Source organism: Camelus ferus, chromosome 2 (genome assembly GCF_009834535.1).
Source record: "Camelus ferus isolate YT-003-E chromosome 2, BCGSAC_Cfer_1.0, whole genome shotgun sequence".
NCBI lineage: Eukaryota > Metazoa > Chordata > Mammalia > Artiodactyla > Camelidae > Camelus > Camelus ferus.
In genome coordinates this window covers 117,657,157-117,670,307 of record NC_045697.1, presented here as the reverse complement: position 1 = coordinate 117,670,307, position 13,151 = coordinate 117,657,157, and the positions used below count along the sequence as shown (strand labels likewise).

The 13,151-nt window shown below is 42.4% G+C and overlaps 1 protein-coding gene across 2 annotated transcripts in view; it reads left to right on the top strand.

The window, feature by feature from the left end:
* GLRB (glycine receptor beta) overlaps window positions 1-13,151 on the top strand; it is a 71,758-nt gene that overhangs the window by 17,543 nt on the left and 41,064 nt on the right. The window lies entirely within an intron of this gene.

Below are 13,151 nucleotides of genomic sequence, written 5' to 3'. Positions count from 1 at the left end.
TTGAGTAAATATTAATGTTGACTTACATAATTACTATGTAAGTAATTCTATAATTTACATACGTTTTCTGTTAGAAATGACCACTGAGGCAGTTAAAAGTTAGCTTAGTCTATCAGGAATTTGAGGTAGGATTCTTTCTGCCTGTTTTGGCAGAGGTCCCGAAGGCCAGGAACACACATCCACATGGACCAGAGCTGGGTCCGGACCTCTGAAGCGGGTCATGGCCTTGTCACCCCCAGGGCCCCACGGCCCGGTGGCCTCCTAGGGCGAAGGTGGTGAGACAGGAGGTGAGGGAGTTTATTCATACTCCCCCCCAGGTGGGGAGGGGCAGTGTAACATGTGTCCCCTGTCCCAGGGGCTCATGGTCGCTGGGACCTAGGTCCCGGAAAGAGAACTTGAGTCTTGCCTGAGACGCAGATGTGGGTCACGGGAGACAGAGGAGGTGCTGCGTGAAGTTTCCCCAAAGGCCTGGGAGGGGCAGGACCCCACAGCCTGAGCGGAAGGATGATGCCTGGGGCTGGGGGTTGGCATGGGAGTTGTCAGCTGGGGGAAGCCACGGCCGTTCCAAGGTGATGGTGACTGAAATGAGAGCTTCCGGAGCAGGGGATTTGGAGAAACCCACGAAGATGCTGTGAGAGTCGCTGTGCCCCGCCCCCCTGCGCAGCCCTGCCCGAGGAAGGCCCGGCTGGGGGAGGGGAAGGGGGCTCAGCTTTGATTATTTCTGAGGCTCTGGCATCTTCAGGAAGGGAGTGCCTACTTCAGTGGGGTCGAAAGTGCAGGGGGCCTTGTTCCTCCCGAGGGGCTGCACAAGTGGTGGGATCTGCTGGAACCAATCCCCGGGCAGTGAAGCCCTCGCCGGTTCTTGGAGCAGGTGGATGGGCACGGGATTGGCGGGGGGGGGGGGGGAATCGGTGTGGGGAGCAGGGTTCCTGTGTCCCTGGGTTCCAGCTCGGCCAATCAGAATTTACGCTGGTTTCCAGCTAATGATTGATTGGGACAAAAAGAGGCGGATCTTTCCCGGTCCAGAGGCCACGCGTCCCGGAGCAGGGAGGCGGGTCACCCCGAGAACCATACTCCTGTTCGTTTCCTCTGACCTCGTGCTGCGTTCGCATCTAGGAGACGCATCGTTCTTCAGACATACGGCGACGGATGCTTGAATGAAGATGCGGTCCGAAAGAAATGACCTTCTTGTGTCTCATTATAGATAACTGTACACCTAAGGCACGCTGCAGGCAGAATCCGCTGAGTGCTTGGAGCAGAAGCAGGCTCTTTGGTGGCAGTGCGCTTGCAGAGTGTCGCTCAGTTCATTAGGGTTCCCGACAGTTCCCAAAGCCTCTTTATCCACAGACTGTATGGTTCTTTGGAGTGATTTACCCTAAAGGGCTTTGAAGTTTAAATTACTTGTTTCAGTTTCCAAATTCTGCTCTGGCTTCTCTTTACTTAAGATCTTGTTTTTGAGTTTGGGTTTGTAGTAGCGAGGAAAACAGACCCTTTTCCCAGCTCAGGACTATCAATTTCAAGGGAGCGGTAGGATGAGAGGGTGGATTTGGAAAAGAAGGTGCATGAATTTCCGGTAGGTCTACATGTAAGAAACCAGGATATTCTATATATTTGTGTCTCAAACTGCATATTGGTAACTCTCACGTGGCTTGGAATCACTTTTTTTTTATGAGGAGCTGTCTTACTACGTTTGGAGATGACTTCTCTTCCTCCGCCCTTGACATAAGCTGGGTTACTGTGCGTTGATCTGTGTGTGATAAGAAGTAGGAGGTGCTGTTCCGAGCTCTCTGCGTAAATTACCTAATTTAATTCTGAAAGCAGGGCTTGATGAAAGTGTGGTTTCCCAGGATTATTAGCCCTGTTGACAAAAGAGCTACCTTTTGACAAAAAGAGGCACAGGGGAGAGGTGTCCAGGCCGCACTGCTGATCAGTGCCCAACCAGGATTCAGCCCCAGGTGGCCTGGCCCCGGATTCAGTATGCCTGCTCACTCCTGGGGCCTCTCGTGTCGAGGGCTATGTGCCTCATTCTATTAGATGAGAAGGAGATCTTGCCTTTAATATGTGGTTTAGGAAGGCTCAAATGCTATGGTGATCATTTCAAAATTATAAACCATATAGAAAAAGTGTATATAAAAATACAAGGCCTACTGTACAGCACAGGGAACTATATTCAATATCTTATAATAAGTTATAATGGAAAAGAATATGAAAAAGAATAGATTTTTATATATATATGTATGTACAACTGAATCACTTTGCTGTGCTCCGGAAACTAACAACATTGTAAATCAACTATACTTTAATTAAAAAAATGTAATAATACTAAAAAAGAACCATCTCTAAATTACTAATAATAACTAATACAATTTAAATAGCATGTAAATAGTTGCCAGCCCACTGCAAATTCAAGTTTTGCCTTTTGGAACTTTCTGGAATTTTTTCTCTTCAAGTATTTTCCGCTGGAGGTTGGTTGACTCATGGATACAAATATGACCATGGCCTGTGCTACAAATCTCTTCAATCTTTGTTACACATTTTCACTTTCTTAACAGTGTCTTTTGATGAACTAAAGTGCTTATTTCTAATGACGTCTGGTTCATTCAGTTTTATTAGTGCTTTTGTGTTTGATTTAAGAAATCTTTCTCTGCTGCAAGGTCTTGAAGTAGTCTATTTTGGTGATTTTTCTTGAAGCTTTTATGTTTCACATTTAGTTCTATAATCCACTTCGATTTAATTTTGTGTATGGCAGTGGGTGGGGTCAAGATGCGTTTTTAAAATAGGCACATCCAATGAGAGCAGCACGTTTATGGAAAAGGCTGACCCTGCTCTGCTAAACTGCACTGGGATGTTTCTGTGCCTCAGTTACTGCTGCTCTTTCCTGTCCTGCTGGTCTGGTGCTCCTAGCCTTGTGCATCCCGGTAGCGGGACGCCTGCACAGCCTCTGCTTTGTTCTCCTTCCTCATCGCCTTGGCCACTCTGGGTTCTTTTCATTTCCGTACAAAGATTAGAATCAGCACTTCCATCTTCACACAGATACACACGAAATGCGGGGCTGTTCACTGACACGATACGGACTCAGGCATGTTTCCGATTCTCAGTCAAACATTAAATAAAAAAGTAAGCAACAAACCATATATGGGAAAATTGGCAAAGCCAATAAATGGGGAATGAAGAAATTTATCATAGCGTTGGAATAAGCATCTTGGTGTAAATGTGGCTGGACCTGGGTTCATGGGTATTTGAAACTGCGTCAAATGCAGACGTCAACCCTGAGCAGTGCTCTTTGAGGAATGGGACCTGGAGGCTTTGGGACGCCTGTCTGGTGGTGACCAGGCCATGAGTAGGGGTTGAGCTCCCCAAGGGCAGTGTTTTTTTGCACGTTGTTTTGCGTGTACTTTTCCAAGTTTTCGGGAAATGCCTGGCCCTGCTTCTCACTAAACACTTGTTGAATACTCTCTGTGCAGTATATTCAGAATTGCAATTCTATTTAAATATGGAACCCATGCCAGGGAGAAATAGTTTCAGCTCTCAAAAATTTACATTCAAAGAACATTGCCCTCCCAAAAAAGTGTTAACAAATATTAAATAATATCATGATTGATATTAATCATGATTAATGAATCATTTGGCAACAGTGCTGGGTACTGTATCATAATACCTTTAAAACATCGATTTCAAGATCAGTGATATTGATGTATTTTTGGTTACCTTTAAGGTTCTGAATTGTTTGAAAATACAATTCAGTATATTTCATTTTTTAATCTTTAAGCTGCTCATGTGATAACTTAATTCTTGGCAGGTAAACAAGAAAGTTGTCCTGGGTTGTTGGCTTGGATCTTTTAAGGAAGACCTGAAATCTGTCTGATTCAGTTTTCTTTCACCCTTGATTTAGATTCCATCGATTCCTGTTTTGGGGGGGGAATCTGAAATTGCGATTATTTCACATTTTTCCACTCAACTGAATCTTTCACCTCCTTAGGTTTTACATCACAGACAAATGTAAAGGAAAATGGCAACGTGTCGCTGCGACCCACACCTGTTTCTAATCACTTCTGCTTTTCTGGCGTTGATATAATCAAACTCTTCTCTTGGGGGGCAGGTGGTAACAAAAGTAGATTTATTTTATTAATTTTCGAAGTAGAAGTATTTAGGAACACGATCCAATGACGTTTTGTCCAGCTCGTGTTTACTTTTTATCTCTTCATTTGCTAGATTTTCATTAGAAGAAAGCCAGGAAATTAAATTTTGTCTTCAAATATTAGCTATGTAAATAGCTCAAATAATCAGCTGCTTTGGTTAAAAAAAAAAACTAATAATTTTGGCTGGTTTTTTCCTTTACACTAAATTGAGCAATAACTCAGTTAAAACATGTTGTATGTGTACATACAGTTCAGATTTTCCTTTTTGGAGGGTTGTCGCTGGAAATTGTGTGGTTTCTTTTAATGAGAAAGATTTTCATTGTGGCAAGAACAGTGAACAAGAGATCTACTCCCTTTCACAGATTTTTGTTCACAACCCAGTGTTGTTGACTCCAGGGACCATGTTGCATAGCAGATCTCTAGAATTTACTCATCTTGCATAACTGACACTTTATATCTTTTGATGTACAACTCTGATATCCCCCTCACTCCAGCCAACCACCATTGTTCCCTTTGCTTCTCCAGGTGTGGCTATTTCAGATTCCTCATACACGTGGAATCATGCAGTATCGGTGCTTCTGTCCCTGGATTGTATCACTCAGTGTTGTAATGCCCTTCAGGTCTATCCACGTGGCCGTGTGTTGCAGGATTTCCTTTTGCAGGGCTGAGTAGTATTCCAGTGTAGGTATAGACCGCCTCTTTTGGAATCCATCCATCTGTCAGTGGACATTGGGTTGTTTGTACATGGCGGTGACTGTGAAGAAGGCTGCAGTGACCCTGGGAGTGCAGGGACAGGAAGGGGCTGGGGCTGACAGCTCAAAGCTGTGCACTAAGGGGGCGGGAGTAGCCTTGGCCAGTGCCCCTTGGTCTGGCCATAGATTTGTTCTCGGGCGTCCCCAGGGCATGGGCATCTGCAGCCCCGTCACTGTCCTAGGACAGGTGAGCTAGAAGCTGGTCCCTGGCGTGGCCCCTGGAGGAGCTGGGAGGTTGGTAGGACTCTTTCCCTGCTCTCTCTCTGGTACATATTGTGCTGGGGGATGAGGTTTGTGGCCAGATGGTGTCTCTGCTTCTCCCACTGGTTTCATTGCCACTGGTTCAGTGTGGACGCCTCTCAGCGAGTTTCTGGATGTCTCACAAAAAGGGTGGATCCGTGCCTTGCTACTGGGTCGGTGTGTCCAGGGAGGAGGGAGGGTCTGGAATTCCCTGTTCCATCCGGCAGATGTCACTCCCGATCACGCGTTTCCTTCCATCTCCCTCCCTACTGCTCACCATCCAGTCCACTCCAACCTGGCTTCTGCCCCGTCTCAGCTGAAAAACAGCTCTCCCTTGGCGGCGCCCTGCGGGGGGTTTTCAGTCCTCATCTTACCCGCCCCTCAGCAGCATTTGGTCCTGTGAACAGCCCTTCCATCAAGTGTTCGTTTCCCCGGAGTTCTTGTTGACGTCACACACTTCCGGATTCCCTCCTCCTTCCTGGGCAGTTTATTCTTTGTCTTAACTATTGGCTGATCTTCCTCCAGCTGCTCGTTAAATGTTGGGGTTCCTCACGTTTCTGTGCCACATCCTTTTGTCACCGGAAGCTTTCCTTTCTGACAAGTGATTTGTCTAACCGTTAAAATCCTCCTCCACGTGGGTGCAAGTGGAAGACTCACCTGTGAGGACGTGGGTGTGTGCAGACTTGGAGCAGCGGATTGTCACAAGCTCCAGCCTTCGCGTGTGTTCAGAATGGCAGTTCCACGTGATTGTGTACAGACTTCGCCTCTGGTTAAGGCTGTGGATTTTGGAACAAGAAAGTGTGATTGCCTCTCCTGAATCTTTTAGCTTCTTGCCTATTCTATTTATTTATTTGTTTGTATGTTTGTTTGTTTGTTTATTAGAGCACTTTTAGATTCACAGCAGAATTGAGAGGAAGGTACAGAGATTCCCCATTCCCTTTGCCCCTTTAACAGCTTACCTCCTCATTATCAGCTCCCCCACCAAATGGTACATTTGTTACAGTCAGTGAACCCACGTTGTAATCACTCAAAGTTCATAGCTTGTATGAGGGTTCACTCTTGGTGTTGGATGTTCTGTGGGTTTGGACAATTGTGTAAAGACATGAATCCATCATTATGATGTCATAGAGAGTATTTTCACTGCCCTAAAAGTCCTCTGTGCTCTGACTATACAACTTCCAACCCGGCAGCTGCTGGTCTTTTTTATGGTCTCTGTGTTTTCACCTTTTCCAGAATGTCACTGTACTATACTGTGCACCCTTTTCAGATTGTCTTCTTTCTTTCTTTTTAAACTTTATCTTATTGAGTTATAGTCATTTTACAATGTTGTGTCAAATTCCAGTGTAGAGCACAATTTTTCAGTTACACATGAACACACATAAATTCATTGTCACATTCTCTTTTGCCGTGAGCCACCACAAGATCTTGTATATATTTCCCTGTGCTATACAGTATAATCTTGTTGATCTATTCTACATTTTGAAATCCCAGTCTGTCCCTTCCCACCCCGCGCCCCCTTGGCAACCACAAGTTTGTGTTCTATGTCTATGAGTCTGTTTCTGTTTTGTATTTATATTTTGTTTTTGTTTTTTTTTTTAAGATTCCACATATGAGCGATCTCATATAGTATTTTTCTTTCTCCTTCTGGCTTACTTCTCTTAGAACAGATTGGCTTCTTTCACTTAGAAATACGCATTTCTGTTTCCTCCATGTCTTCTCCTGCCTTGATAGCTCATTTTGTTTTAGTGCTGCATAATGTTCCATTGTCTGCATGGACCACGCTTTACTGACCCATTCGCTCACTGAAGGACATCTTGGTTGCTTCCAAGTTTTGGCAATTATGCGTAAAGCTGCCGTAAACATTCATGAACAGGTTTTTGTGTGGACATACGTCTTCAGCCTCTTTGGGGAGCTACCAAGGAGTGTGATTGCTGGAGCATGTAGTGCGAGTACGTTTCATTTCATAAGAAGCCACCAAACTGTCTTCTAAAGTGGCTATACCATTTTCCTTTCTCACCAGCAGTGAATACGGGTTCCTCTTTCTTCACAACCTCCCCAGCATTTGGGATGTCAGTCTTCTGGAGTTCGGTCATTCTAATAGGTGTGCAGTGGTGTCCAATTTTTTTTTTAAAGTTGCATTCCCTTGGTGACATATGATATGGAACATCTTTTCATATGTTTATTTGCCAACCATATATCTTCTTTGGTGAGGTGTCTGTTATAGTTTTTGGCTCTCTCCTCTTTTTATTTCCCTCAAATAAACTTTTAAAAAATTTTAGAACAGGTTTAGATTTACAGAAGAACTGTCAAAATTAATATAGAGCTGTCAGTATGCTGCATCTGGTTTCCCCTGTTATTAACATCTTTCACTAGTGTGGTGCATTTCTACTAGAGAACCAGTATTGATAGATTGTTATTAACTAGAATCTGTACTTTATTTAGCTTCCTTAGTTTTTACCTAATGTCCTTTTCTGTTCCAGAGCCCCGTTCAGGACGCACGCTCCATCTAGTCCTCACGTTTCCTTAGGCTCCTCTTGGCTGTGACAGCTTCTCAGACTTCCTTTGCTTTTCATGACTGCCAGTTTTAAGGAGTTCTGGTCAGGTATTTTGAAGAATGTCACTCCACTGGGATTGTTTTATGTCTTTGATTTGATTTTATTTTTTCATTTTATTTTTATTGAAGCATAGTTGATTTACAATGTTAGTTTCAGGTGTACAGCAAAGCGATTCAGTCATACATCTACATACATTTTTTTTTTCAGATTATTTCCTATTATAGGTTATTACAAGATACTGAGTATAGTTCCCTGTGCTATAAGTAGGTCCTTGTTTTTATTTATTTTGTGTGTAGTAGTGTGTATATGTTAATCTCCATTGCGATTTGTCTGATGTTTAGTCATGATTAGATTGCAGTTTTGAGTTTAGGGGAGGAAAAACACAGGCTTAAAGCCGACATTCTCATCACAGTGTATTAGAAGTACACAGACTCCACATGGCATCACCTGGTTAAGAGGCCAAGGTTAAGAGTTTAACCTCACCCACCTGGCTCAGGTGGTGGTTGTCAGGTTTCTCCAGTGGCAAGGCCACTGCTTTCCCCTTTCCAAATGGTGCTCTTTGGAAGGAAGTCACCTCCCACGGCTCATACGAAGGAGGGGGAGTGAGACCCGAGGGTCTGTGCTGATTTTTGGACTTCTGCTTGGGAGGTTTGTCTGTCCTCTAGCATTTATTTATTCAGTCCGTTCGTTTTATTTACATCTTTATTGACTCATAGATTTTTATTTTATACTTTAGATTATAACCCAGTACGACTTTATTTTATTGCTCAAATCATTCTAGATTTGGCCACAGGGACCTCTTTCAGTTGGCTCCTGCGTCCCTTTGACATAGTTCCATCAGCTTTAAAGAAAAAAAATCTTCTCTTATCTCACTTTAGATGAGGATGACAGCATTTATTTCCATGAAAGAGGGAACCACAGTTCAGGAACCGTCAGCATTGCAAACTTTGTGTGCATTTTTTAAGGGAAGGACACAGCTTTCATCATATTCTCAGTGGTGTCTGTAGTGCTAAAACAGAGGTGAAGAATCACTGCCCTAGAGTAAAGAGGAGAGATAATACAACCTGCACATTTTATGCACAGCAGCTTTGAAATGGAACTGTGCTGTGTGGTCACCAGAGGGTCATGTGAAAGTAAGAACGTTCTGCAGTTAATGGAAAACTGAGCTTCCTTCTTTGGAAAGAAATTTCTGGATTTTTCCTTTAGTGCTGGAAAACATTACATCACACAGTTGTACAGCCCGGTCCATTCCGTGCATAACTTTGCATATTAGTAATGACATCAGTCCAAGTTCAGGCTAGTGAACAACAGAGGACTGGTTGTAAAAAGTCTTTTGATATGAAACATTATTTTCCCTAGTCATTTGATCACTTTGCCTGAGTAGAGTAAGTTATTTTCTTAAATTAATATCATATTTCCATGAAATAAATCCTGTTTTGTAGTAATACCGGAATTGTTGATAGATTTCTTGAAATGTAACAGAATGGCCCAGTCAGATGGATGAAACACTGGACTGAGATTCAGAATATGAAATCTCTAATAATGAGATGAGCATTAAGCATGTGACCTAATTAAAATCATTTAACTCTTCTTATTCCTGCTTATTTTGTATAAGTAATACTAGCTACTTTCCAAATTGTAAGGTTATATATAGTAGAGTGCAGACACAGGAAAATATGCCAAATGCAAATTGTTTCAGCTCTTTTGAAACAAGTGACTCAACTACTAGGCTTTTAAAATATACTTTAATGTGTAGAGACGACTGTCTTGTTAGTTTAGGATTGATCAATCTAAAAAAATGACTTATGTATCTTTTTTAGGTAGGAAAAAAAAAATCCCTGAATTCATGCATATGAATGTAAACTACATGAGCTTTCACTTAAATTTCAAAATATCTTTAAATTTGTAATAGAAAGAAAGGTGTAGTGTGATTAAATGTTCTCATTGGGTTGCCTGCAGCAGAGAGAGGCATGAAAGTGTGTATTTACACAAAGAAAAAGGGCTATTGCGTGTTTGACATGTTCCTTTTTTTTTAATTTCAAGAGATTTTTGTCAGCCAACACTGAGGTTTTGCTGTTAGTAACAAATAGATTTTTAAAATTCGGAGAGAGGGTAGAGCTCAGTGGTGGAACACATGGTTAGCATGCTTGAGGTCCTGCGTTCAATCCCCAGTGCCTGCATTAAACAAACAAACAAACAAACAAACAAACAAACAAACCTAATGACCTCCCCGCACCCAAAATAAAAAAAAAATAAAAAATCAAACTTGACTGTGGAGAGAAATCCAAGCATTTGGAGATGGCTAGAGGGAAGAGTGATGCTGATAAGTTACAGAATGAGCAATCCAAGATTTTCCAGGACTAATGATTTTAAAAATTTATAAGACTAATGTAATGTCTTGTCTGTCTGTCCATCCATCACCTAATACAATGTACAGTTGGTGGTAATAAGGAGATAGATAATTTTTCACCTCCAGCATGGCAGGCTTGTTATGAAATGATAACGAGGAACTGGGATTCCCAGGTTTCATTCCTGATTCTACCACCTTAGAATAATCTGTTAACCTTGCTGTGTCTCAGTTTCCATCTACCACGTCCTGGGTTTCTCCACTTACTCACCTCCTGCTCACTTTTCTCCCAGCCTGGTTTTTCTCTCTCTCCACTGAAAAACGGCTCTCCACGTGATTAACCTCTCTCCTGTTTAGCCAAGTGAGTGTTTGTGATGACGAGTGAAATTACGTAATGGACAAAGTGATTGATGTCCAGTATCTGTTCTCTACCAGAAGACTTATCTGAGCCAGTCACCATTGGTTCTCCCTCCTTGCTAGGGATTGGTTTGGCAATAATGGCCAATGCTGGAAAGCTTCTGAGGGGAAAAACATTTTTTCTCCTACCAGAAGACTTATCTGAGCCAGTCACCATTGGTTCTCCCTCCTTGCTAGGGATTGGTTTGGCAATGGCCAATGCTGGAAAGCTTCTGAGGGGAAAAACATTTTTTCTCCTAAAAGCACATCTCAGGAAGAAATGCTCCTCTTCCTTGGAAGTGTTGAGTGGAGCTGCCACCACTATCACACCTGAGGCTGTGTCCAGCTCAGAGGGCTGCACGTGGAAAGGGCAGGGGCAATGTGGATTCAATACTTTACAAGTGTAGAGAATTACAGAACTGTGGAAGCCATGATTCCATCAACAGTCACTGTGTATTTGGTCTAGTTGGTAATACACATGAGTATTTAACGCTAGACAAGAAATTCAGAAGCCATGATTTCCCCAGGACTCACAACTGTACATTTGGTCTAGTCTGTGTGGTAATACACATGCAGATATGAAAAGAAGCTACAAAATAATTGCCAAACAGTATATGTAAGAGTCTGTGTTTATCAGAGTAAGCCAGGATGATTGAGGCAAGATTTTAGAAGGGCAGTCTTCAAAGAGACCTTGGGTTGAGCTCAGGATGATGGAGAGTAGGAGCTGCAGTCTTCCAGGAAGAGGGACTGATTCTGGAGGAAGAGAAAATTTGGAAGTGAGTTAAAAGGGCTAGAAAATGAGTGATTGGCACAGCTTACACAGTAGGGGAGGGGAGGGTTTTCCCCCCTGTCCTTGGTACCTGGGTCTATGGAATATTCTGACAACAGTCATACTGACAGGATACAAGGTGCACACAGTTATTAATTTTTAATGTTTATGTACACGTGGGCAGGCATCATAGCAAAAAAAAAAAAGGGAGTACCAGAAAGAGTGGTGAGACTTGAGAGTTTGTACACCATCCTACTAGGAGGGAGATGGGTCTCCTAAGGCAGAGTGGATGGCTTGTCGGAAAGATGAATGGCCCTGGGAAGACTAGGTGGAGGAGGGGTGACAGTCTGTGATCGGTGTGTCTGGGTGTGGTGTCAATGTTGTCCTCTCCTGTGGTGACAGTGATGATCTTCCGTAGCTGATGGAACTTCCCGGGAGGGGATTTGAGACACTAGAAATCCTTTCGGAGGACCTGTCTTTAGGCAGAGAAAATGAGTTTAGAAAAAGCCTCTTCTGAATTTGCTGTTTTTCAAGTACCTTGAGCTCAAAACAACCCTCATGCCCAAAAGGCATATATTGTGGGGTGGCATTTTTTTGTCTCCCTTCACAGCCAGAAGGGAAAAAATCAAGCAGGAAAGTTCCCTATTACAGAAAGTATTAATGTTCTTTATGTTGCCTGGCCACTTCGCTTAGAAGAAATGTACTTCTGAAGGACTTTAGATGGAGACAAAATAATAGCACCTCTTAATCGATCCAATACAAGTGTATTTTGCAATCAGTCAGTTCTGTTTTCCTCCCTTGAAAGAGAAAACTTGTCGATGGGTTTGGACCCTAATTTCCACATCCAATTTTCTCACATAGCCGCGTTCTCTTTGGAGTTTTCTATCTTTCGATTGAGATGACAGTCAGCTCTAAGGAGGTTACAAGTTCCCCTGCAGTGAAATGGGAAAATCTCATTACCTGTCCCCAAGCCCTGAAGCTGAGATGTGGGAGCTGATAAGGCGGTGGAAATTACTTAAATCTACTGACTCTCCTGCACCTTTGGGAGGTTTAACTAATTGGTTTTCATTTTTTCCCTCCAGTGTTTTGGATTCTGTCTGATAGCTACTTGAAAAGGTTGTATGTATTAATTCATAGTATTTTTAGATTTTTTTCATACACTTACTATCTGTCATGTTTCACCTGTAGAGGTTTTAGCTTATCAGCACATTGTATGGTAATTAACACAGAACAGAATTGCCTGAGGGGTCAGAGCTGGGATTTCAGAGCAAAGCTGATCACATTACATTGTTTGCTTCATGTAAGTTAATGTCACTTATGAAATTGAGGCATTTACCTTATCAGTAGAGAATAGACAGTGCTTGATGCTCCAAGTATAGCTTTAACCTTCCTTGTGATTGTCATGGATCTATTTTTGTATAGGGAGAATGATCGTATGGTAAGACTTTATGGTGGAAAAACCAACCCAGACAAATGGTGAACAACAGAACAGTTTCCACTGGCTTCCAAGGAAGTGGTTTTTTTTTTTCTGTCATTGTTGTTTGTTTTGTTTTTTGTTTTTTTAAAGTGCTTTCAAGCAACTACCAATTTGGTCAAGATTCACTGTTCTAAGTTAATTAAAATAGAAAAAATTTGGCAGTCTTTCTCTTTTTGACAGTTGACAGCGAATATGTTTATTCAAAGGAAAGGTAGTTGTATCTTACAGCTCTGTGTTTTCCCCGTGTAATTGGCCTGTTAACTGAGAAACTTCTTTTACCAAAACCTGCTCCCGCCACCAACATATTTGACTCTATGAGGAGACCATTCATGGTGCGTTTCTTGCTCAGTATCATTTTGTAAGTGTCAGCATGACTGTTTTATGAATTCTTGGGCTGTCTCTGTGGTCATACCATCCTGCAGTATTTACACACTCCTTTGCTTAGGCAAGTTAATATTATATATTGTTCAAAAATT